General features: G+C 42.1%; 1 protein-coding gene across 20 annotated transcripts in view; it reads left to right on the top strand.

Moving 5' to 3' along the window:
- The first annotated feature begins 30 nt into the window (after positions 1-30).
- The window catches only part of ADGRL3 (adhesion G protein-coupled receptor L3), a 513,962-nt gene continuing 490,866 nt past the window's right edge, over positions 31-23,126 (top strand). For all 20 annotated transcript variants that reach the window (XM_018073156.2, XM_018073129.3, XM_029960802.1 and 17 more), the window contains exon 1: positions 31-461. The gene's annotated coding sequence lies outside the window, so the exon portion shown is untranslated. The remainder of the gene's footprint in view (positions 462-23,126) is intronic.

Here is a 23,126-nt window from a genome sequence, read left to right as displayed (position 1 = left end):
GCATCCGAATCGCCTCGCCGGTGGTGCCGGCTCCGGAGACATCACCTTGCTCTGAAGTTGCCCACCTGGAGGAGGTAAATCGGAGCGGGGCTTTCGTCCAGAGGGGTCGGCGACGGCGGGGAAGAGGAGGAAGCGATCGCCTCCCCCATCCCCACACACCCTTGTCCTCCGGGAGGAAGCTTGTGTAGCAGAAGAACACGGCAGAAAAGGAGAGACTTCTACTTCTATTTTTTCCTTCCTTTTTTTTTTTTTTTTTTTTTTACATTTTTCCTTCCTTGAGGGACGTTCCGTGCTTCTCGTCCTCCCCTTTACCTTCTGGCTGGGGGCTTTGGTACTGTGGCCAGGTCTGCTTCCTACTCCCACCCCTGGTTTTAATGGCTGGATTGTGGCAGCAGCTCTCTGCTGCAGGTTGTTGAGGATCTGATGGGGACTCGCATCTCAGGAGCCGGAGGTGAATAAAGGTAACTAACCACCCAGCGGATGGATGCTCACCAGCCCTTGCCTGGCCCTCAGTTGCACCCTTGCTCGGTTGCGTTGGGCTGAAGGGTGCCGGCCGCCCTGAGCGCTCGCTTGGATTGAATTATTCCATAATAACGGTAGTTTGCCTTCAGGGGGGCTGGATCCTTCAGGTAACGGGAGAGCATCTCTCTGGGTCTGCATGGTGCGGGGGGGGACGATAGTGGAGAGGAGGGGTGCGCATCTTGTTGGGAAATGCCTTGTAGGCTCTAGCCTGGTTGTCCGTGGACGACTAGGGTGGCAAAGGCAGTGAGGAGATGGAGGGGACCCGGTAGGGTTTGTTCCTACTCTCTCTTCTGTTTTTCTGTGAAAGGCACCGCGTTGGACCGGTGGGTTTGCTGGTGTTACACTGAGAAATTCCTGAGTTTCATTATGTCCCTCCACCCCGTTCTCATGCCCACCCTTTCGCGGATCTACGTTGCTGTTTAATTGCTGAAGGGTGCCTCGAGAAGCAGTCGCTTTCCTGGATAACAGGGGGCATGGGTGCGGGGATGTTGCCGAACTGGGGGTGTGCGCTAGGGGGATCGCCTGTTCGTTGGTATGAATTGGAGGGGTCGAGGTCTGCATCCAGCCGGGGGCCCCAGGTTACAGGTAGGCGCGGGCTTCGCCTTCCCGTGCAGCCGGGGAGCGGAACGGACGGCGTAGGTAGGGATGTGCAGGGCTTCCCACCTCCTGCCTGCGAGGTTGCGTTTGCCGGCTCTAACAGTATAGGATTGGCGTTCGCCAGAGGGATTTTTGAGCAAGGGCCGATATGTATGGCTGGAGGAAGAAAACCGCGTTTTTAATGCCTTTTTTTTTTTTTAAACGCTTTGTTTATTTGCTCGCTTCATTATTTATTTGTGTTCTCCTTGCAATTATCTTTTGACTGCATAAGTTGGAAAATACGGTTATAAGGCTGATGATTGCTCCCTGCCATCAACCAGAAAGTAACCCGTTCCTGTTTCCCAGTCTGCGGAGCTTACATCGAGCTGGTGCCCATTATTGCTAATGAAGATGTAGGTATAGTGCAGTGCCCCAGAGATGTTCCCTGGGTATTTGGGGATTGCCTTCAAGGATGAGTTTCATCAGCAGCCTTGTGTCCAGAGTTGTTCCCCCCAGCAGCGTTGACCCCCCCAGTACATTTAGTTGGGTTTTTTACCCCCACCCTTTCCCTGTGGATAGGCAGATGTTTAGTTTTGCTTGAGGGATGGCGAGGTAAGAAAGGAGCTTCTCTTTCTCTTTCTTCCTTTCCTGATAGGCATGAGATTCTTCTCTGCGGTAGTTAAAACAACTCGTATTATGGCCAAAAGCAATGTATTGTCTGCTTGTCAACTGTAGCGATCATTATTGCTTTAGCCAAAACAACCCGTGTCTATTGTATTTACTTTCCTGTTTAGATCACTCATTAGGAGTTATTGCTATTTCCACTCTCACAGTTCTGGTTCCAGGCAGCCAGCTGCTTAGACGGAGGCTGAGATGCAAGAAAAAGGGTGAAAATGCCATCTGTTTCTTGATACAAGGCAGATAGGTAGTCTGCTGGTTGCAATTGCTTTCTGAATTACAGCCTTGATTATTCCAGAGTGTAGGATCAAAATTTTCAAAGGTGACCAAAAAAAATGCCTTCCCTGGAGTTAAAAAGAAATAAATTCCATTTTCATTGTGGAATACTGTCTCTTAAGAGCACAGCCAATGCTGCCTGCTTGGTATTGAGTAGTAGCATGTGCTTTGTAGAGCTCATTTATCATCATTTCCAAGGGTTCTCAATATGAACAGGCTTCTACTGTGTATTCATTAGGAAAAATTCTTTCATGGAGTTTTTTTATGGGGGTAAACCAGGTGTTGTAGGTTAAAATGGGCTGCTGTCAAAAAGTCAGCAGTTGTCACTTGAGAATACCAGATCAGGAAGGGAGAAAATCTGTGCACCCATACTGATGGTGGGAGATAAAGTTCAGGTTAGGGCTCCACCATAAAGCTGTGGTTTTTTCCCTAAAAAAGCTGTATTTTTTACTTAAAGGTAAAACAACTGCTCTGAGGGAACAGGAATCAGTCACCCTTGTTATGGTTGAGGCTGCTTCTGTTCCTGCTCCATAAGATTACTTTTTCCTTATTTAGGCTTGGTTTACTATAAAGTGACTGTTGTCTTGTTACCTGCTAGCAAAAAATAAAGTCGATACAAATCTCTGGTATGATAATTTCCAGAAGGACTGAAGTTTTTATAAAGCTAGTCTTGACCTGTGAGTTCCGTATAATTTCTGTTATTAAATAAATATGTATTTTCCCTTTTCTTCCTGGGGTGGTTAGGAGAGGGTATGTTTAATTTAACATTTATTCCAGAGCAAGATAAATGGCAGTGTAGATTGATGACAGTGAAAATGCCGAGTCCTGCTTTATGGGGCAATGAGATTTTAATGGTATTTATTAAGTTTAAGACTACAGACCTCACTCAGATGTTTTTTGTGACAACAGTGGGACCTAGGGGTTTGGTTTCTCGGTGCCCTCTGGAGATGAAGTAGTTTATGTCTCAGTCTAGGAAATTTAAATTCGTGCCTGAGCACCTGCCGGTCCATCCCCTCCTTTGTTTGCTCGGCCGTGCATCCCACAGGTTGGGATGATGCCATGGGGACCACGTCTCTCCCGGTCGGGGTTGATGTGGCAGAGGTGCTCGGCTTGCCTGTCCAAGCATTAATTGCTTTTGCTCCTGAAAGAGAAAATGAATTGCCCTGCCTGCTGTTGCGAAAAATGAAGCTGGTGCTCTTTGCTGGGTGGGAGGGAAATGCAAGCAGGTTTGTAGGTGAAGATGCAGGCACACGGATCCAGCCGGCTGCCTGATGAGCTGGGTGTCTGCCTGTTCCCCGGCGTTGCAGGGCTGTTACAAAAATAAATAAATAAATAAATAAATAAATATTTAGAGGCAGGTAAACCAGGACTGAAGAGGAATATGCATGACCTTTACCTTTAGACAACACTCAGTTGGAGGGCCTGATGGTGCTGTCAGGGTTTTCACATTCAGAGCATGAGTGTATGCATCATCAATACGAATAAATGAGATGCACACAGGAGAGTGAAGTCTTTGTAAATGGAGAAGTCCTAGGAACAGATGATTTATTATTACAGATTTTAATACTAATAGTGTTGGGACTGGTGTAGATTGACTAGGAAGCTATTTAGTGCGTGACACAGTATAAAGGATGGGTTAATGATTGATGAAAGTGATGGCATTCAGGGAGCAGGAATGGATCATGGAAAAGCTAAAACACGCAGGACGGGCACGAGGATTTCTATGCTTTAAATAAGTTCACTATTTTTTTTTTTTCTGTTGTAATTATGTTATTTGGTGGTTGCGGAAACAATCCAATGCTGTGATTGGAGTGATTTTGATAAAATTTCTTACTCCTTAGAGCATTCTTGCACGTCACAAGAGGTTTGGAAGAACACCTCAAAAATTTAATTTTTTTTGGAGCAGTGATCATCTGAAAGCTAGACATCACAATAATGATGTACTACTTGGGACAGTACTGAGACATCAGGACAACCCTGCAAAATAAAAATGCTTTTTCCTACCTCTTTTGATGATGGACTGCTTATTGGGGTGGGATGCACTTGGTGAGCATTGATGTTTTGGAGAGATGTTTATTGTAGTTCATTTGGACTCCCAGTTCTTCCCTGCTGGTCCTTTTCTCATCCGATAGATGCCTTCCTGCTGGGATGTGAATATGAAAAGTTCACCACGTTGCCAAATTTAGAGTGTACATACACACTTGAGTCCCTGCTATGTCTGAAGCCAGTGCTTTCAGTTGTCTGTAGGATGGAGAGCTAGAAATTGTGTCATTTGCACCAGTTCACTGTGCTCTGGTGTATTTGTAGGAACATACCTGTCCCAGCAAGGCAGTCTGACATGCTGGCCTCTGACTACATCATCTCCTGGGGTCATGTCTGCCTTGCCAAATGTTTGTCACGATCCTCACCAGCACTGAATATCAGGCTCTTTAATCCCTACTTGAGACGCCGGTGAATATGTCCTTGTTTCTGTAGGTGCTGAGATGCTCTAGCACTCCCTGATTTCATTCTGGTGCCTACTGGCATGGAAGCTCCCAGAGCAGGCTGATGAAATAGAAGGAGAACTTTGCTTTTAAGCATCTACTTTTAATTCCTGGCTACTTTAATGGCAAGGAAGCCACCTCCTACTCGAATCTGTGATGTGATTCTATCTAAGACGTTATCTCATTGCCTGTTTTTGGCCTCCAGGTTTGCAGTGTAATGCTTGTATTATGTTCCTCACTAGATAATCTCTACAGTGCAGTCTGAAATGCATGTGTCTCCTGGCTGTAAGCTAAGTGTTCATTTTTGAGACAACTTCTCTAAGGACACCTTGACACTACAGCTTTTTCTTCAGCACTCTTTTCTGAGAGCCTTCTGGTTTTACCTATAAGGCAGATATTTTTATCAGTCATTGCACCAAGCATCTGTAGCTATAGCAAGGTAGCTACTCTTTTCAGGCAATGAAAACTTTGTTTTAATTGTGTTATGGACCACTGTTTTACTTACTAAGCAGTGCTCAGTGTGGGATTTTTTTCAGCCTGCCTGAAACCTCTGTGTTTTTCTCTGGCTGAGACATGAGCACTACACTGTTTTTTAAATGGCCTTGGTCTTTCTGTCTTTTTTTTTCTTTTTTTTTTTCCTCTCTTTTTCAACTTTTCATCTCTACTTCTTCAGGCCCACTCTCATTCAAGGGAGGTACTGCTGCATCTGTGATGGAGTTCCCAGTGTAGTCAGTGGAGCAGTACTTTTGGCTTCCCTGTGAGGGGAAGATGCTCAAGAATCTCAGATATGTTATCTTCTCAAAAGAAGCTCCAGAAACTCAGATGTGGTATCTTTTCAAAAACATTCCCTGGCTTCATCATCAAGTTTCTACTTATTGTGTTGTAATGTCTTTGCCAGAGGTGGCATTTCAGGTTGAACAAAGCAGTTGTTGAAGATGAAAAGTTGAAAGAAGTGTACACTTCTAAAATGTGTTCCCGAAAACAGTAAAAAATTAAAATCCAGACACTTTTGTTTGAGACTTGACAGCTTTCAGTTTCAAGGGTCACGAAATAGATACCATTCTGAAGGAAGCAAAGAAGAGTTTGGCAGCTGTCCTAGTTAAGCAATATGAAGCTATAGATTTCATTTAAATGCCTAAGAGCAATATACTTTTACAGACCATCCATTAGTGTATGGCCTCACACTGCCAGGATTTTTTAAAATTATTTTTTTAAAACACGTTTGTCAACATGTGAGTAATTACATAGGAATGATTTCAGTGGCTACAGACCTAATGATTCAGAGGTCTGTAGCACAACTCCAATTCATTGCAGTGGGTACCTGTCAGAGAACAGCTTTGAAGTATTATTCGCAGTGTTTTGAGTAGGTTGTGTTATAGCTTTGCTACTATTAATTGTAAGAGCTTTACTGATTTGATTGCAGTTGCATTGATTTATATCAGGTAAAGTCATTGATTTTGAACTTTGGAATGGAGCTATGTATTTCTAGAACTTAAAACAAAATGTCATAAATACAAAGGACCAACACGAATGTTTTCTTACAGCGATGCAAAGTTAAAATGAAGTGAAAGAGGACTCCCTGGGCTTTTGTAGAAGTGGTGCTTAAAATTTAGCCATGAATTGCCCTACTGTAAAGCTCCGCACAAAGGTGCCAGCATTGCACAGCGCTGTTCTGGGAAGAGGTCTAGTCTAAACCTGGCACCTTTGGATAAGACTCTTCGTTGTTTTATACCAACAGCAAGTAGGTAGCTTGTAAGAGCACACGTATGTGAGTTTTACAGTAAGTCCCTCTCCCACTCCACAGGAACCAAGAAGCTAGTTCCAGAGGTGAGGACACTGCAAGAATAGACGCTGTTTAAATTTTGTGGAACAGGAACATCCTGACTAATGCAGTCTTAGCACATCCATTTATTATATGCAGACATGTAAATAGACACATAAATAACATGATTTGGGGAACAGACACTGTTCTGATTTTTTTGTCAAACTCAAGGAAATGAAAAAGAATTTTGAGTATAGGTGCAATTCTCAGATTGTACCTGCAGACGTATGTACCTGCAGCTGTTTGTATGTGTGTGTGCATACATAGGTTTTGTTTGTGAAATGATGGTGCTGATGCATAGAGGGATTTTTTTTTTTAAATTTTGTTCCTGGAAAAACTTTCTCTATTTATTTTCTGATTGTTTTTTGGTAGGTACAGTGATGGACAATAACTAAATACTTGTGCATGGGCTTGCAGTTTTAAAATTTTAACTGAGTTGCTTGGCTAGTAGTCCAATACCAAACTAAAACAACCACATTTTCAGATGTGCTGAGCAACCACATGTTTTATCAGAGTCAGTGCTGGTCCTTGCTTATTTGTTGTAGCAGCCTGTTCCCATTCTGAAGTTGCTGATCCCAAGCCTGCCTTAATGAGATTTTTTTCATTGCCCTCAGAGCGAAGAAGAGAAGTATCACTGTGTTGCAGAAGTGCTGTTTGCAGCTTTCTTGGGAATGTCAACATTTTCCTTCATGCAATGAGTTGGGGGCATGTTAGCTATGTATGCTACCTAACTTTGGGCAGATCTAGGTTAGATGGGGAATTTAGCTCAAAGGAGCCCAGCTCTGGGAGCAGCTGAGCTGTTGACTGTTTTTTTTAAGGAACCCGATGTGTTGTGTTGGAGGACACCAGGACATAATGAATCCTTAAGCAGAAGCAGTGCCCCTGTTTGATCGGTGGGTCTCGATGTTTACAAGCCCTGCAGAGGCACTGCCCTGCCTTGCTATTAGCGCCCTGTTGCAAACCAAGCCGTGGCTTAAGCCCGTGAGAATAGGGGAGGGACCCAAGCCCAGTTTTTGATGTTCTGCATGGGTGGGTACCCTGAATACTCAAATGCATTCCAGTGACAGCTGACCCTGTAAGGAGATTTTCAATAGCTCTCTATTTTTTTTCTCTTTCTTTTTTCCCCCTCCTTTTTCCCCTTTAAAAAAAATTTTTTTTGTTTTATTTAAATTTAATTTAATTTATTTTTACTTTGTCCTGATCCAAAGACTGCTGGGGAACAGGAAAAAAAAAAGCACCCATTGTAGCTGTCTCTTTGAATAGGCTTCACTGATGGAGACAGTTGAGGAGAATTTCAGGGATCATGTTAACCTCTTTTCTTTCACACTGCCGTTGCGTGTGTGTGTTACTGACTGAAACATTGTGATTTTGAAATGGTGCAAATTCCCACCACTCCCTTCAAAGGGGGCAGGTTTTCATATTTCGGGTGTTTTTGTTTCAGCAAGATGTATGCTGCAGTTTTCTTACCCATATATCTGTCATGTAATGTGAATTCTTATTTACCGGTTTTGTTTGTGTGTTCTTTTGCATTTTTGGTTTGTTTTTTTTTTACCCTCCTCCTTTTTTTTTCCACAGTAACAGAACACTTTGGGATTGAATCCTGAATGATTTTTTTATGTTAAGGCTATCTGGAGGTGCACAAAACTGGTTTATAATCCTGTAGTAGATGGCTTATCCAGAGTATCCAGAGAACAACCATTCTTGTTTCCAACACACCACAGATTTGTATGTTGGACATTGTGCTTCAGCTCGACCTTGTTGGAACTGTGTGTGTAATCTAAAATGTCATTCCTTTGGATTTTGGATATTGCAATCACAGGCTTTAATAGTTTGAAAGTTTGGTGTATATATTGCACTTCCTTCTGAGGGAAATTATGATGTAACTACTGCATTTGCAATTCCCACAGCACAGACTTCTGCAAGAAAACGTCATTTTGGATTATCTTTAATGGATGCAGGTGTGTGGAATGGCTGTGTGTCTTTTTCCCCCCCTCTTTTTAAATTTTGTTTTAAAGGACAGTAATGTTATAATCACTGCTTTATTTAGTACGACTCCAAAATGATACATATCATGTGTAAAATTCATCCTGATAGGTATTTGAAATATAGCAATTGCACTGCATAGAGTGATAACTTGTGACTTTTTGACAAGGGATCCACAACTGCAATTGTAATACACTTTATAGATCTCCTTAAGTAGGTCACCAATTTGCAATGAGTCTTTCTAAAGCCTGTGCGAGGCATTTTGATTGCAGGAGTGGGGAGCCGTTTTCTCTACAACATCTCCAATTTCCCAAAGGGAGGCTAAAATTACAGAATTGTAGAGGTTGGAAGGGACCACAGTGGGTCGTATGGTCAAGCAGCGTCATCCTAGAGCACATTGCACAGGGTTGCATCCAGACAGTTCTTGAATATCTCCCATGAGGGAGACTCCACAATCTCTCTGGGCAATTTGTTCCAATGCTCAGTCACCTGCACAGTAAAGAAATTCTTCCTCATGTTCAGATGGAACTTCCTGTGCACCAGTTTCTACCCATTACCTCTTGTCCTTTTACTTGGCACTACCAAGAAGAGCCTGGCTCCATCCTCTTGACACCCTCCCTTCAGGTAATCGTATACATTGATGAGGTGCCTTCTCAGTTGTCTCTTTTCAAGGCTGAACTCTCTTAGCCTATTGTATCTCAGTAAGAGAAATAGAATCATGGAATAATTTTGGTTGGAAGGGACTTTAAAGATAATCTAGTTCCAACCCCTCTACTATGGGCAGGGATATCTCCCACCAGACCAGGTTGCTCAGTTCCCCACCCAAGCTGACCTTGAACACTCACTGCCCGGGCATCCACACCTTCTCTGGGCAACCTGTTACAGTGCCTCACCACCTTCACAGTAAAGAATTTTTTCTGTAAATGGTCCAGTCCCTTAATCATCTTTGTAACCCTCTGCTGGACCCGTTCCAGGAGCTCCGAGTCTCCCTTGTCCTGAGGAACCCAGAACTGGACACAGCACTGCGAGACCTCACCAGGGCTGAGTAGAGGGGCAGGATCACCTCACTCAACCTGCTGGCAATGCTCTTCCTGGTACACCCTGGGGTACCATTGGCCTTCTTGCCTACCAGGGCACACAGCTGGCTCATGGACAGCTTGTTGTCTGCCAGGACCCCCAGGTCGTCCTCCACAGAGCTTCTTTCCAGAAGGTCAGTCCCCAGCCTGTACAGGTGTGTGGGGTTATTCCTCCCCAGGTGCAGGACCTTGCATTTGCCTTTGTTGAATTTCAGACAGTTCTTCTCTGCCCATGTCTCCAACCTGCTGAGGTCCCTCTGAAGGGCTGCACAGCCCTCTGGGGTATCAGCCACTCCTCCCAGCTTTGTGTCATCAGTGAACTTGCTGAGGAGGCATCTGCCCCTTCATCCAAGTCGTTGATGGTAAGTTAAATGATGCTGAGCTCAGTATTGTACCTTGGGGGACACCACTAGTGACAGGCCGCCACCTGGACCCTGGGCCACTGATTCCAACCCTCTGGAGTCTGCTGGTCAGCCAGTTCTCAATCCATCTCACTGTCCACTTGTTCAACGCACACTTCCTGAGCTTTCCTATGAGGATGTTGTGAGAGAGAATGTCCAAAGCCTTGCTGAAGTCAAGGTAGACAACATTTCACTGCGACAAGGGAATTATACCTGTGCAAGTATCTTTGTTTTGATGAGAAATACAGGCTCACATCACAAAGTGCATGTGGATATTCCCACCTGAGCAGCTCTGTTTGCAGGGAGGCTGAGATCTTGGGTAAAACTCGAGATGTTTGAAAGATGTAGAAAGATGTTTGCCAGTAGACTTAAGTGGTTGTTTATGCCAGCCTAAACTACTTTGCAATTTCCCCATTCGAGGGGAGGATCTGGACCTCCACTGTGTCTGCAGGGATGTTTGTGGATGGGAGAATGGGATACGATGGGGAATATCTCTGAGAGCTGCCTTGCTGTTTGTCTTCTTCAGATTTGGGAGCGGCAGATGGGGGGTTGTCTTCTCCGATGCCTTTATGCTTGATCGCTCCCTCATCCCATGCAAGTGAAGGGCAGAGCAGCATAACCCGTGAGCCAGGCTGTAAGGGTGAGGATGCCAGCTTTTGTTTGACCCTTTTCAAGCTGCAGGCTTGAGCACAGTGAGGGTCCAGGGTTCTCCCAAGTTCATGTAATTCGGGAGCAAAGCCTATTTCAGCAGTCGTCATTGTGGTAAAGCTGATTACTTAAATGAGTAAATAAATAAATATTAATAGCCAGAGTAACAGGCAAGTTAGTGAAGAATACCATGAAAGTCTAGTCTGTAATAATATAGATGTATTTTGCTGTAGTAGTAATGTAATGCCGTTTCTTTAAGCTGGTTCCTCTTACTACTACAATAAAATAAATGGCAAAATGTATTTTGACCTAAGGGTGCCAAGTCCACTTCTGATTTCTAACTCAAATAGGTCTCTGCTGGGTTGCAGTAGGAGCTGTAATCAAACACCAAACAGATAATCACATTTTGTTTTTTTTTTCCTGTAAATTGCTTTTCCTTTTATACCATAGACATTTGTGGGAGTGATTCCTTGTTGACCACAAAGATGTGGTTTTTGTTGTCTTTCATTTACGTTCTCTATTGAATTAGCAGTGTTGTGCAGTTTTGTGTGTCACACTTGGGTGGGATGCTGCAATGATTTAATTTAAAATGAAAGAGAGATGTCTTCATTTTAGAGAAAACCATGGCTAAGTGGTGAGTGTAAGCAAGTCTAACCGTTACCAGAAACCCTAATTAGAAGAAATCCCATGTACGGTTGACCTTGACTATTGAGACAACCCTCAAAGAAGAAAGAGCTCTAAAAATTAGTATGCTGCCAACGCTGCACTTTTATTATTTGGCGTTATTAAGCAAACTTGGTGTGTATTTCTTTTTTGAAGCGTTTGATTAAATGTGTGATCTTATCTTAGTGAAATGGCCTGCTGGGCTGCAGACAGTGGTGTTCAGAAATGAAATTTGTTTAGAGCCTCTGAACAGACATTTATTCAATGAGACCTTTCTTGAATAATAGATGTGACAGTGAGACAGCTGTGCAACGTGTTTTGGGGTTTGGGCTTTTTTTTTTTTTTTTTGGTGTAGGGAGTTACGATGGGTTGGGGGGAGAAGATAACACAAGTGCACAGGTGTGAGAATAGGATATATATGTAGGGAAATTATCATATGTTGGAGAATCAGGCCCCAGTTCTGCCAAGAATTATTTTTGGATCAAGCTTTACATGCTTCAGGACCTCCCTGCTGGCATATGGTTTGGCATATCAAGTGATGCACATATATATATATCTAGCTCTGTATCAGTAGTCTTATGCTTTTGCTAGAGCTTTTAAGATGCTTAGATTTTGCAGGTATAAAAAAACCACCCAAACCCACAAACAAATATCCACAAACAACAAACCACAAAATCTTGGTAGTTGATTGTTGGGATCAGTGCTGATGCCCTTAAGCAGTCCTATGGTTTATAATAGTTCCATCAAAACAGTGAGACTAAGGGAAAGAGGCTAATCCATGAATAAGGAAGGCAGGCTTCACCAGAGGTATTAAACCTCTTGTGTTGTGTCCAACAATGAGAAAATGTGAAATGTAGGTAAATATTCTCATCTTCCTTGTTTTTATCCTTGGTGTGCTGGTTTTGCTTGGGGTAGAGTTAATTTTCTTCATAGTAGCTGGTATGGTGCTGTGTTTGGGATTTGTGCTGGAACCAGGGTCAATAATTCAGGGATATTTGAGTCACTGCTGAGCAGGGCTTGCTCAGCATCAAGGCATTTTCTGCCTCTCACCCACCCCTCCAGTGAGGAGGCTGGGGGTGCACAAATAGTTAGGAGGGGACACAGCCAGGACAGCTGACCCCAGCTGACCCAAGGGATATTCCAGACCATATGGCATCATGCTCAGCATACTCTATAGCTGGGGGAAGACGAGGGAAGTGGGGGATGTTCGGAGTGATGGCTTTTTGTCTTCCCAAGAAACCATTATGTGTGATGGAGCCCTTCTTTCCTGTGTATGGCTGAACACCTACCTGCCCATGGGACGTGGTGAATGAATTCCTTGTTTTGCTTTGCTTGCCCGCACAGCTTTTGCTTTACCTATCAAACTGTCTTTATCTCAACCCATGAGTTTTCTCACTTTCTCTCTTCTGATTGATTCTCTCCTCTGTCCTGTTGGGGGGAGCAAGCAAGTGGCTATGTGGGGCTTGGTTGCCAGCTGGGGTTAAACCACAATGATTGAAAGCACAGTGCTTTCTTATTAGGCACAGCTGTCATGGGACCCTTCATCAGGGAAAAAGTACCCTTAATGGGGCTTCCAGTTTTGAAACATAGTCAGACATGTACTGGTATATATCTGTTTCCCAGCAAAACAGTCAACTTCATTATAGTTTTCCATGCAGTGTAGGGGTAAAATTTCATGGAGCGTATGAACTGCATAGGATTTCAGCTGTTGACACACAATTACACACCTTGCTTTTCCCAATATGAAACTGAGAAGGAACATGAGTACCTGGAAATTTTAAATTTTCTTTTTCAGTAGTGGACTGTGGTGATCTTTTAGGGCGAGATGTGTGAGTTTTCTGAGTGGCTTAGTCCTCCCCTGTAAAAGGGCCTTTTTTGTCGAGAAAGTTCACTTTTGAAGGAAAAGAGTCCCAGAGTGCTTCTCCTGTAAAACTATGTTTTGATCAATCTCCCTCTGCCCTGCTGCTTCCCCGCATTGTACAGCAGCTGTCTTTACATCAGGTTAGATGGTGATTAAGTGATTTCTCCTTCTAGAGGTAAAACCAAAACCTCTCCTTACAGGAGTTGGGAGACATTGTGAGCTCCATGCCTTAATGATATCCTGAGGTGCCAACTAAGTAGTCCTCCAGTGTTTGATGCTCCAGCTGCTCACCTTGCCTGCTCTTTGGTTAAAACATGATTGTTTTTCTTAAAAGCTGGACAGCTCTCAGGACCTTTTGATAATTTTTAAGTATGGGTATATTTTTCTACCGTAGCGCACAGCTAATCCCACCAGATGCCAAATGCACGTCTGTGAGGCTGGTTATAAAGTACAGGAATTCATGTGTCTGTGAGCCCTGCATATTTTGCCATGATGCTTGATTGAGTTTGAGGGATAATTTCTGCTTGCAAGGTGATTTGAGGAATACTTTCCATCATTACTATCATTTAAGGGACTCTTCCGTAGATCTGCAGCTGGATATGAGTTGTTTTTGTTGAAGAGACAGCAAGTCCAGAGCCATGGGTCAAAGACCTGCAAACACAATCCTCTTGAGCATCCTAGATGGTGTCCTCAGGGCTGGTTCATGTTGAGGACAGTGAAACTGCCTGCCATGAAATCATTCCCTTGGGATGGGTGGTGGGCAGAGAGGAAGGGTAAGGGTGTGGAGAGCTGGGTTTATAACCATTTTGCTGGTTGCACAAGATGACAGGTGTTCTTGGCTCTGACATGAGCTCTGTGAGGTGCTCAGACAGGCCTTGTCTCATCTGGGTACCTACATGGAAGCTAGGTTATAATCTAGCCTTAAAAAACTCAAACATTTAAAAATGGTTCTCTATGGAGATGAAATTTGAGTATGAAAGCACAGCCTGCTAGAAGAAGTAATGATCCCATTATGATCTGCTTAAACTAGAAGTCAGTCAGGAAAAGGAAGATGGAAAATTCACTGGACTAAAGTCTACTTGGCATTTGCTCTTCTGCGGAAGTAACTCTCTCTGAGTAACTCCATAGTTACTTGTTATAATAATTTTTTACCTTTTTTTTATGTAAATGTTGCCAAGCTATAGCATTTCACCTAATTTTGAACTTTCAGTGAGGCTCAAAAATGAGAATAAAAATCCATCATGGAAAAATTTCTAGGATGGCTGTTTAAAAAAGGAGGTAGCATTTTTTACTAGCATTCTGTTGCTCCTAAAGCTAACCTAATTTTTTTAAATAAAAAAAATTACTTGCCACACATGCTGGGGGTGTGCTGGTTCAGTTGGTGCACACTGTGAAAGCACCACTGATGTTTCCCATCCTGTGAGATGTGGTGGCCCTTGGCAAAGGTGCACGGGAGCAGTGCTGCTCCTGTACCAGGAGGTATTTTATGATCCCGTTTCCTTGTCTGGAATTCATCTGTGCAGAATTTGAGGACTTTGTACACTTGCGTGGACCTTGAGGCTGCATTTCTTGCTGAAGGTCCCAGATGTGCCAGCATTCTAAGTAACAAAAACTAATGCTATGGAAAATGCCACAAGGAAGAGAAAGTTCCTCCTTACAGCATCAGCCTAGGACTCAAGGGAACCTACCTGGCCAGGCATTACACAAAACCTAGGGAAGAGGATATTGCCCGTGCTGGAGGCAGCACAAGGTGTTGCAGTGCATTCTAATTATTCCGGTTGGCAACACTGCTTGCTTTCTACTCCAGTTGAATTTTTTTGCTTAATTTTGCCTAACACACCTACTTTGTGTTAGGGAGTAAGGGTCTAATGACAGCCAATGAGTTAAACCTGTGTGTGTATGCAGTAATAAGGTTCAAAGGTCATTGTGTAATTATGTTAACTTTACAGCCTCCTTGCTAATTTTCTGTTGATTAAGAGAGAAAGGAGGACCCTTTTGTGCCCTGACTAGTGTCTTCCCTTCCAGCAGAGCAGGGGCTGATTCCTGGCTACTCCAGCCTTTTCCCAGTTGGATGTCTACTCTTGTTTTCTTTGCAGTTTCTTCACTTCCATTTCCAGACTCATTACGTCAGACATCCAGGGTATGTAAAGATGATCAATGTGTATCTACTGATGCTATTTTAACACGGAGCAATTATTTAAATTAATCAAGAGGACATCGTTCATCAACAGGGTGGGACAAACTAACAGCAGGAGCAACGCTTTGTTTAATGCAGATCTGTGGTCTTGGTATTGAGCTTTCAGCAGCTGGCAAGGCACTTCATCATCTGGGAAAACCTGCTGGGAGGCACATATAAATCACGTGAAATCTTGATGTTTCCTTGCAATGTTTACACTGTGGTGTTCAGCTCTAGGTGCTGGTGTTACATCTTGGCAAAAACGATACTGGCATGTGCTGATGGAGGAGAATGAGCAGATAGCCTTGTGGTTGCCTCCATTTTCTGGATGCAGTGAGAGATTATAAGGGACTTTCTGTTTTCTCCTTCTCTTTTGAGTTTTCTCACCACCGTGCTGATCTGTTGTCATCTTATTTACTCTTTAGGGTATCAGACCAGTTAAAAATGTATTTCCTACTTTTTCATATTAATATGATTTTGTTGTCTCTGTACTACTCGTCAGGTAAGTGTATAGTAAAGAGTCTATTTCCGTTTTTAGGCTGTCTTTCCCTAATTAATTTGGCTTTGACCAATCCTCTGAAATCTTCGAAGTAAAATAGAAATGTCCCTTAGTTTACTTGCTTGGATGAAGGCCAGCAGAGGTTTTCTTGTGTGGGCTTGCTTTGTTTGTTTTCCTCAAAAGCTGTGTGTTGATTCAGGCCGGTTGCTGCTGATACACCCTTTGGATATAGTGTTTGTAGCTAATTAAAAATAGCCTCTAATTGAGAGCTGAATGTTGTGGAGTTGAATTTTCCTGCACATTAGTCATATAAGAGGTTGCCTAGAAAAGTAAAGGGTGAATCTACTTGAAGAGGCTTGCAAATATCTGCTTCGTTCAATTTGGAGACACGTTTGAGAAGTGATTTAGTGGTGACTCATAATATTGCTAAAATATGTGGGAAATTGAAGTTTCTTTAAAAAGGGCAATTTCTTATCACTTTATTTTACCTATACCTAATAACTTATAGGTTATTATGTACCTCTTATGTATTATATATGTTATAATGTTATGATTAACAGGACCATTGCTTGCAGATACAAGCAGCAGAAGTATTGACTTGACTTGTACGTGTGGCACAGTGTAATCCCCTTGTGCCCCATGATTCATCTGCAGAACTTCCTTCAGTCCCAGTGCTGACCTTTATAATTTTGTGTCTTTTCTCTTTAGATAGTTCTAAGTATGTCACTGATTGAAAATGATGTTTGAACATTCGAGTGGAAAGTTGCGTGTGTACAGTGACTTCACCAAAATCATTATGTACCAAAGCCTGTGAATTTTGGAGATACCTTAGAAGTTGGTGTTCCAGAAATAATACCTGTAATACCTTGGATATGAAAGAAACAGAGATACAAAACTTTTTTTAAAAATTTATTACTTTATGCAGAAATAGTGGTTGATGCTTGGATCCTACTTGTGTATATTTTTATCCTGACAAATGCTTAGCTTTTCGTTACAACTAACCTTGGCTCCAAATTGCTTGAGCTTCTGCTGGCTACTTTTTGATGACTATGGTGTTCTTGTGACTTTACCTTTTTCTCTTCTTCCTGAAATAACTAAACAAAATTATTCAAGCCAGTTGAGTATCTAGAAAAGCATCCCAGTTAGCAGCCTGTATGCTTTCCTGGTATCTTTCCTGGTAACTGCACAGAGAGAGATGCTGCTGCATCTGGGGGGCATCCACTGGGATGCGTTGGATGGTCTGTTGGCTGGTCTCTGCTGTAGGCTGCTGGTGAATAAGCCTGGTGCAGTTAACAGGCTCATTAGCAAGCTTTTATTGCAATGCTGAAGTGTGGTGCACAGGAAACAGGCATTGTTCTGGCCTGTTTGTTTAGCTAATTGGTATTTTTATAATTTTATTCTTTTATTCTGCACCTCGCTTTTGCTGGGGAATTAGTGTGTGTGGCTTTTGTGGTCTTTTGTTTTGATTTTGTGGGGGGTTTTTTGGGTGGGTTTTTCTGTTTGGTTTTGTTGGGTGTTATTTTCTTTTTGGTTTGCTTTTTAAAGAAGGATGAGGTAGGTTCTGTTTATCTGGTTGAACAGAGATGTCTGTGTGCAAGCTAGTAATTTGAACTGGCCTTCTGTCTAATGGAAAGAGGAAGGCACTTTTGAGGCATGATTCCTTTCCTTCTCATGTTAAGACCTTTAAAATATATCAGATGAATTGCACCCTAAAAAGTTTATTTCTCTTCACTGACTGTAAAGGAAGCCTAAGGTGCCAAACTCAGATAGAGACATTTACATTGCAGATACCTTAAGATGGAGGAGCTGAATCCCACCCCAGGAAATTACTCTCCTTGGCTTATAATGTATTTCCAATTTAAATGTGAATCTGCATGATAAGCTGGTACATGGCACAGCAAAGCTGATCTATCAGGAAGTGCATGGGGAAGAATGGAAATTGCCTCTGATCTTCACAGAGCTTGTGCCCTGGAGGAGCTCTCACTTCAGTTGGTGTAAGATGTACCTTAAATATCACAAAAAGAAATGCAAGCATGGTGGCATATGAGCTATCCCTCCTGTTAGATTTCGTGTAGTTCTGTATTCTGAGTGGGACTCCCATCATAGACTTTTGTACCTCCGTGTCATTTTTTCCCTCAAGAACATGGAGTAATCTGCAAACCTGAGCGATTTCACTTCTGCTCTCCCTTTTTCTTTCAAGGACTGAAACATTAAAGTTGTGAAGATGCTGAAAAGGCAGATGCTGGGAGATGTGTCTGCCTTGACTCAGGTGAGGAGGCACTCCTTGAGTAGGTGCACTGGGATGCTGAGCCAGCTAGGGGAAGATTGCAGCCCTAAGCTCCTGGTTCCAGACAAATTAATGGTTTATCAAACAAAGCTATGTCCTATCAGTATGGTATGCGTAGATCCTACTAGTCTCTTCAAAACTCCAAAAAAAAAAAGTTTGTTTTTTTTTTCTACCTCCTTTCTTGAGTCCCTGAGAACTGCAGTTTGGACAGATGTTCCAGTGCAAGTTTTGACTGCTTACCTTCTATCCCCAAATCAACCCTCTTCATTTTGCCATCCGTTTCTGTGGCTGCATGGGGAACCAAGCTGGGAAATGAAGCTCTAATTTTAAAGTCTGTATTGGGTTTGTAGCTCTTGCTAGACTGTTTTCACCTGGGATCAGTTTCCTGTGTGGTTTACAGCTGATTTTTGTGTAGCTGCCTGGTAGTAGCACAAGCAGCGGGATAGAGCAGAGCTGCTCAAAATGTGTATGAGGTTTCCTCTGGGGTGTTGGAGGCTCTCCCAACCTTTCTGTTTCCAACCATAGGTGCTCTGAAGGTCAGTCCCCAATGTGTTGTCTAAGTCTCTTGCTGTAGGGGACACTGAACATTGCATATATATATTACATGAGTATGTGTGAGTAGGAAGGTGAGCGTATATACACATGCATATGTACTTAATACCTTCTTTGCTCCAGTCTTCGATATCGAGGCCAGTTGTCCTCAGGATACTCAGCTCCCTGAGCTGGAAGTTGATAATGGAGAGATGAGTGAAGCCCCCATACTCCAGGAAGAGATGGTTAGTGACCTGCTGTGCCAATTAGACATGTACATGGCTATGGGCCCTGGTGGGATCCACCCCCGGGTATTAAGGGAACTGGCAAAAGAACTTTCCAAACCACTTTCAATGATCTACCAGCAGTCCTGGTTAACTGGAGAAGTTCCAACTTACTGGAAATTAGTAAATGTAGTGCCTATCTACAAGAAGAATCAGAATGATGATGCAGGGAAGTCCAGGCCTGACAGCCATATCTCTGTTTGGGGCAAGGTTATAGAAGAGAGCATCCTGAGTGCCATTACAAGACAACCAGGGGATCAAGCCCAGACAACATGGATTTGTGAAATGTGGGTCCTGTTTGACCAGCCTCATCTCCTTCTGTGACAAGGTGACCTGTTTGGTGGATGAGGGGAGGGCTGTAGATGTGCTCTATCTGGACTTCAGTAAAGTGTTTGACACTGTCTCCCACAGCATCCTCCTAGAAAAAATGGCTGCTTGTGGCTTGGATGAGTGGACTCTTCACTCTCTACAACTACCTAAAAAGGTTGTAGTGAGGTGAGGGCCATTCTCTTCTGCTGTACCTGCAGTGAGAGGACCAGAGGGAATGGCCTTAAGCTGAGACTGTGGAGATTCAGATTGAATATTGGAAACAGATTTTTCACTGGGGTGGTCTGGCATTGGGATAGGTTGCCCAGGGAGGTGATGGATTCACCATCTCTGGAGGTGTTTAAGAGGTGTCTGGGTCTGGTGCTGGGTGATGTCGTTTAGTGCTTTAGGGGTTACGGTGGCAGTGCTGGGTGGATGGTTGGACTTGATGATCTTAATGGTCTCTTCCAACCTATGTATGGTACCTTGCTAAGCAAAGTGCGTTCTGTTCTCTTTCTTCAAGCTGTTTCTAATATATTCCAGTAAAACTAAGAATCAAACCTCAGCACTGTGCAAATATCTTTTACAATTTGTTACAGAACTTTGGAGAAAGCAAGATGTGAGAGTGAACTGCATCTTACCTCTTGGAAGTAGAGCTATATATGCATAGCACTTGCCCAAATCCATCAATATTGCAGATACATAGCACTAAATTCACTCACTCTTTTCCTGATTTCTTCTCCACACTGTTGATTTTAATTTTTTTAAGCAAGTGACTGAATCCTTGAACAGCCATGACTTTTGAATTGGTTGGTGATAGGGATTTTCAGTAGCAGTCCCACACTGGTGGCTGAGGTGGTTTTTTTTAGTGGTTTTTTTTAACAGCTGGTGTAATACCTGTGATGCCATTGGATGATTTTGCCCTCATTAGAGGACTAAAGGAAGATTTCTTTGTTCTTTAGTATTGATGTAAAATGGCATATGTTCCTTTCTCTAAATAAGAGTAGAGATGATCAAAGTGTTTAAATACAGAAAAACAGCTAATGATTAAGGAACATTTAAACAAATAAGTTTTAAATAAACAATGAGAACAAAGCAGATGTTGTTCAGTGTCTACTTCAGTGTGGCTTAAAAATTATTTGTGCTTTATGGTAATAATTATCAGACCTAATAATTGGACGGGGGAAGCGTGTTAGACCCAATGATGGATTTTGTAAGACTCGTTACCTTGAAAAAAGGGATAATATTACTTGAAAGTTTTAGCTGCCTTTGCTGGAGGTGAACAATTCTGATTCAGGGGTTTGAGAATGTTCTGTTGAGGGTTACTTGTTAGCTCTTGATCTTGATCCCTTTATTTCAAGTCATTGATTATGAAGCATATTCATGCCTTCTGTAATCTTCTGAAACTATGCAGGTGTTTCATTATGGTTCTTTTACGATGTGTTTGTGTCTGTTTATAGCACGGTCCTCTTGATTTGCTCCAGTTGCTGGGGATTTGTGAGTGCATCAAACATCTTTACTTACTTTCAGGTCAGCATTATACCCTAACTACAGTGGCCAAGCAAAGTGCTTTTGCTCAGATGTCTTCCTGAAAATTTCTTGAGGTCACGGAGACATGTGCGTTCATTTTGAATAAAATTAATTTGCATTTAAAAAATCTTTGAGCTGTTTTAAGGCTATAACTCTGTAAAGCTTTTAAGAGTGAGTTCAAAAATCTGTCTCTGTGCCTCTCACAGGCAACACTTGCCGACAGTGTCAGAGTTCAGGGGATTTAAACATGATATTTAATGGTGTCTTAGTTGAATCTTATTTTCAGTGATTTTTCTGATATTTACAAATTTGTAATCTGAACAAATTTCCTTTTACTGGAGAAAACTAGATTTGTGGTTGAAGCTTGTCATACACTAGGGACTCTGGTCAGTACAACTTAGCATCTGCCTCTGTGAGAAAGAACCAATTGAGCCTGAATGGCATTGAGGCGTTGCATTACCACCAGCCTTTCCTACTGAAGGACACACTTGAATAGACAAGTCCAAGCTCAGGCTCCTTTCTGAATATCATTCTGTATTTCTGCAAATCTGCCAGTCTCTTCTTGTGAAAGCCTTAAATATTATTTTAATGTAGGCTTGTGTTCCCTCTGGTTTTACAGCAGCTGTTAATATAAACTGTTCATGGAGCTGCTCAGACTTCTGTAGTGTTAGGTGGAGTTTTTTATTATTGTTTCTTTGAAGAGTGGGGTTTGTTTGTTTATTTTTGTTTTAAGGCATTTTGAAGCTCTGTTAGTAAAAATGGATTATAGGGATTGGTTGGTATATGTATATGAAAGGAAAACTTCTTTACGGAGCAGTGAAAAGTTAGAGGATGCACTTCAATAGTTGCATCTTGGCAAGACATCAGTTTGATTTATAGATTGATCTATAGATCAGTACAGTAGCATTTTAATACCTTTTCCTACAGTGCTTTTATTTAAAGCTGAAATTCTGAGAATGTGCAGTCTCTAATATTCATACTGCTAGAATACCTTGAGTGTTTTTAATATTTGCCCTTTATAGCCAAAACTACTATTCCTGTGAATAGTGTTTAACACTGTTCAGGAATGCTTACTCTTTTCTTGCAGTAATTTGTTTTTCATATTTTCACTCTTTTTTTTAGAATCAAAATCTTAAAAGGGGTATGATAATTACCAGTTATTAACCTTCTTTTGCCATTAGTTCTGTTGAAAGCTGGCATGAAAAGTGCTGTGAGTGTTAAGAAATGTTTTAATTAGGTCATTAGATCCTATGTGATTTAGCGATAGCCCAGGGAAAAATGATAACAGGAAGAGGTGTAAATGGGCAGAGTCTTAATTCAACAAAGTGTTTATACAGATGCTGTAATAGGGCTTAAATCCTCCCTTTCAGTTACGCATGGTCTTTCCTGGGTCTGAGCCTAAAACAGATTTTCACCTCAAATGGGGAGGGCTCATCGTCTTGGCAGAAGTCACTAGTGCAGCACAGCTGGTGCACTTGGTGAGTTTTGGCTCCATGGGTACCATTTCTGCATTAGCTGGAAGTGGTGCTGCACATTGGATACATCTGCCTTGGGACTTCACCTTTGCTGTGATTTCTTCATTGGGAGTGCTGTTAATCTGTTGGGAAAAAAAAAGGAAAAAAAAGGAAAAAAAAAAAGAAGTAGGTATTAAATTAGTAAATTCTACCTCAAACTGGAAAATAACATCTTATTTCTCACTTACTGCCTTGAGCTTCAATAGATGCTTTCACTCTGGCAATATAAGTGTGTATTTTTATCAATATAATTCTCTGTGCTGGGGGCAAAAAAAGTTTCCTAAATGGCTCATTGACTGCTTGGATTTTCATGTCTTCCCAGTGAATGGCTTATATAGCAGGAAATAGTGTTAGATTTCAGAAGTCAAAAAAAATTGGCATTTGATTGGGGGAATGTTTTTTTTAGCTGACTTTGCTGAAAAGGGGAAAAACATCAACATAATAATTTTCAAGAGATGTTTAGTAGCCACAAAATGTCATATCCTCTGCAATCGAATTCTAACACTTTTCTTAGAGCACAATCAATAAAATTAATATTTTATCACCTATTCCCTTCCTACCTTTAAAAAGTGATTTGCCAGGAGAGAAAGCTTATTTAATGGTTGTACAGGTCAGTGTGCCCTGTGCCATGCTCTGGTAACTTTTGAACCTCCTGTTGAATTTGATTACCAGAGGAGAAGAGGTCTCAAATTATTTTCTTTGCACTCTGTGAAAGCTGGTGCCCAGTTTTTCATGACCTCAGATTTTTTATTTTATTTTTTTTTAACAAGTGGAGACTACTGAGACCTGATCCTCAAATGATGTATTGAGATGGTGCTTATAGCACGTTCAGTGGGGCTACAGTCTATTTATGCTATCTGAAACCTGCCTTTAACTGATGGGATTTTGTACCTTTTTAGGTGAACATAAATTATATGAACACTTTACAGTCCAAAGCAATAAAAAATCTGAATTGTCACCATTTCTTTCTAATCGTATCACAAGGCAGATTCCCAAGTAAAGTATGCACA

The sequence above is a fragment of the Manacus vitellinus genome, unplaced genomic scaffold (genome assembly GCF_001715985.3).
Source record: "Manacus vitellinus isolate BGI_N305 unplaced genomic scaffold, ASM171598v3 scaffold_0_pilon, whole genome shotgun sequence".
NCBI classification, from domain to species: domain Eukaryota; kingdom Metazoa; phylum Chordata; class Aves; order Passeriformes; family Pipridae; genus Manacus; species Manacus vitellinus.
The sequence above is the reverse complement of the archived record's forward strand: the minus strand, read 5'-3'. Positions and strand labels throughout refer to the sequence as shown.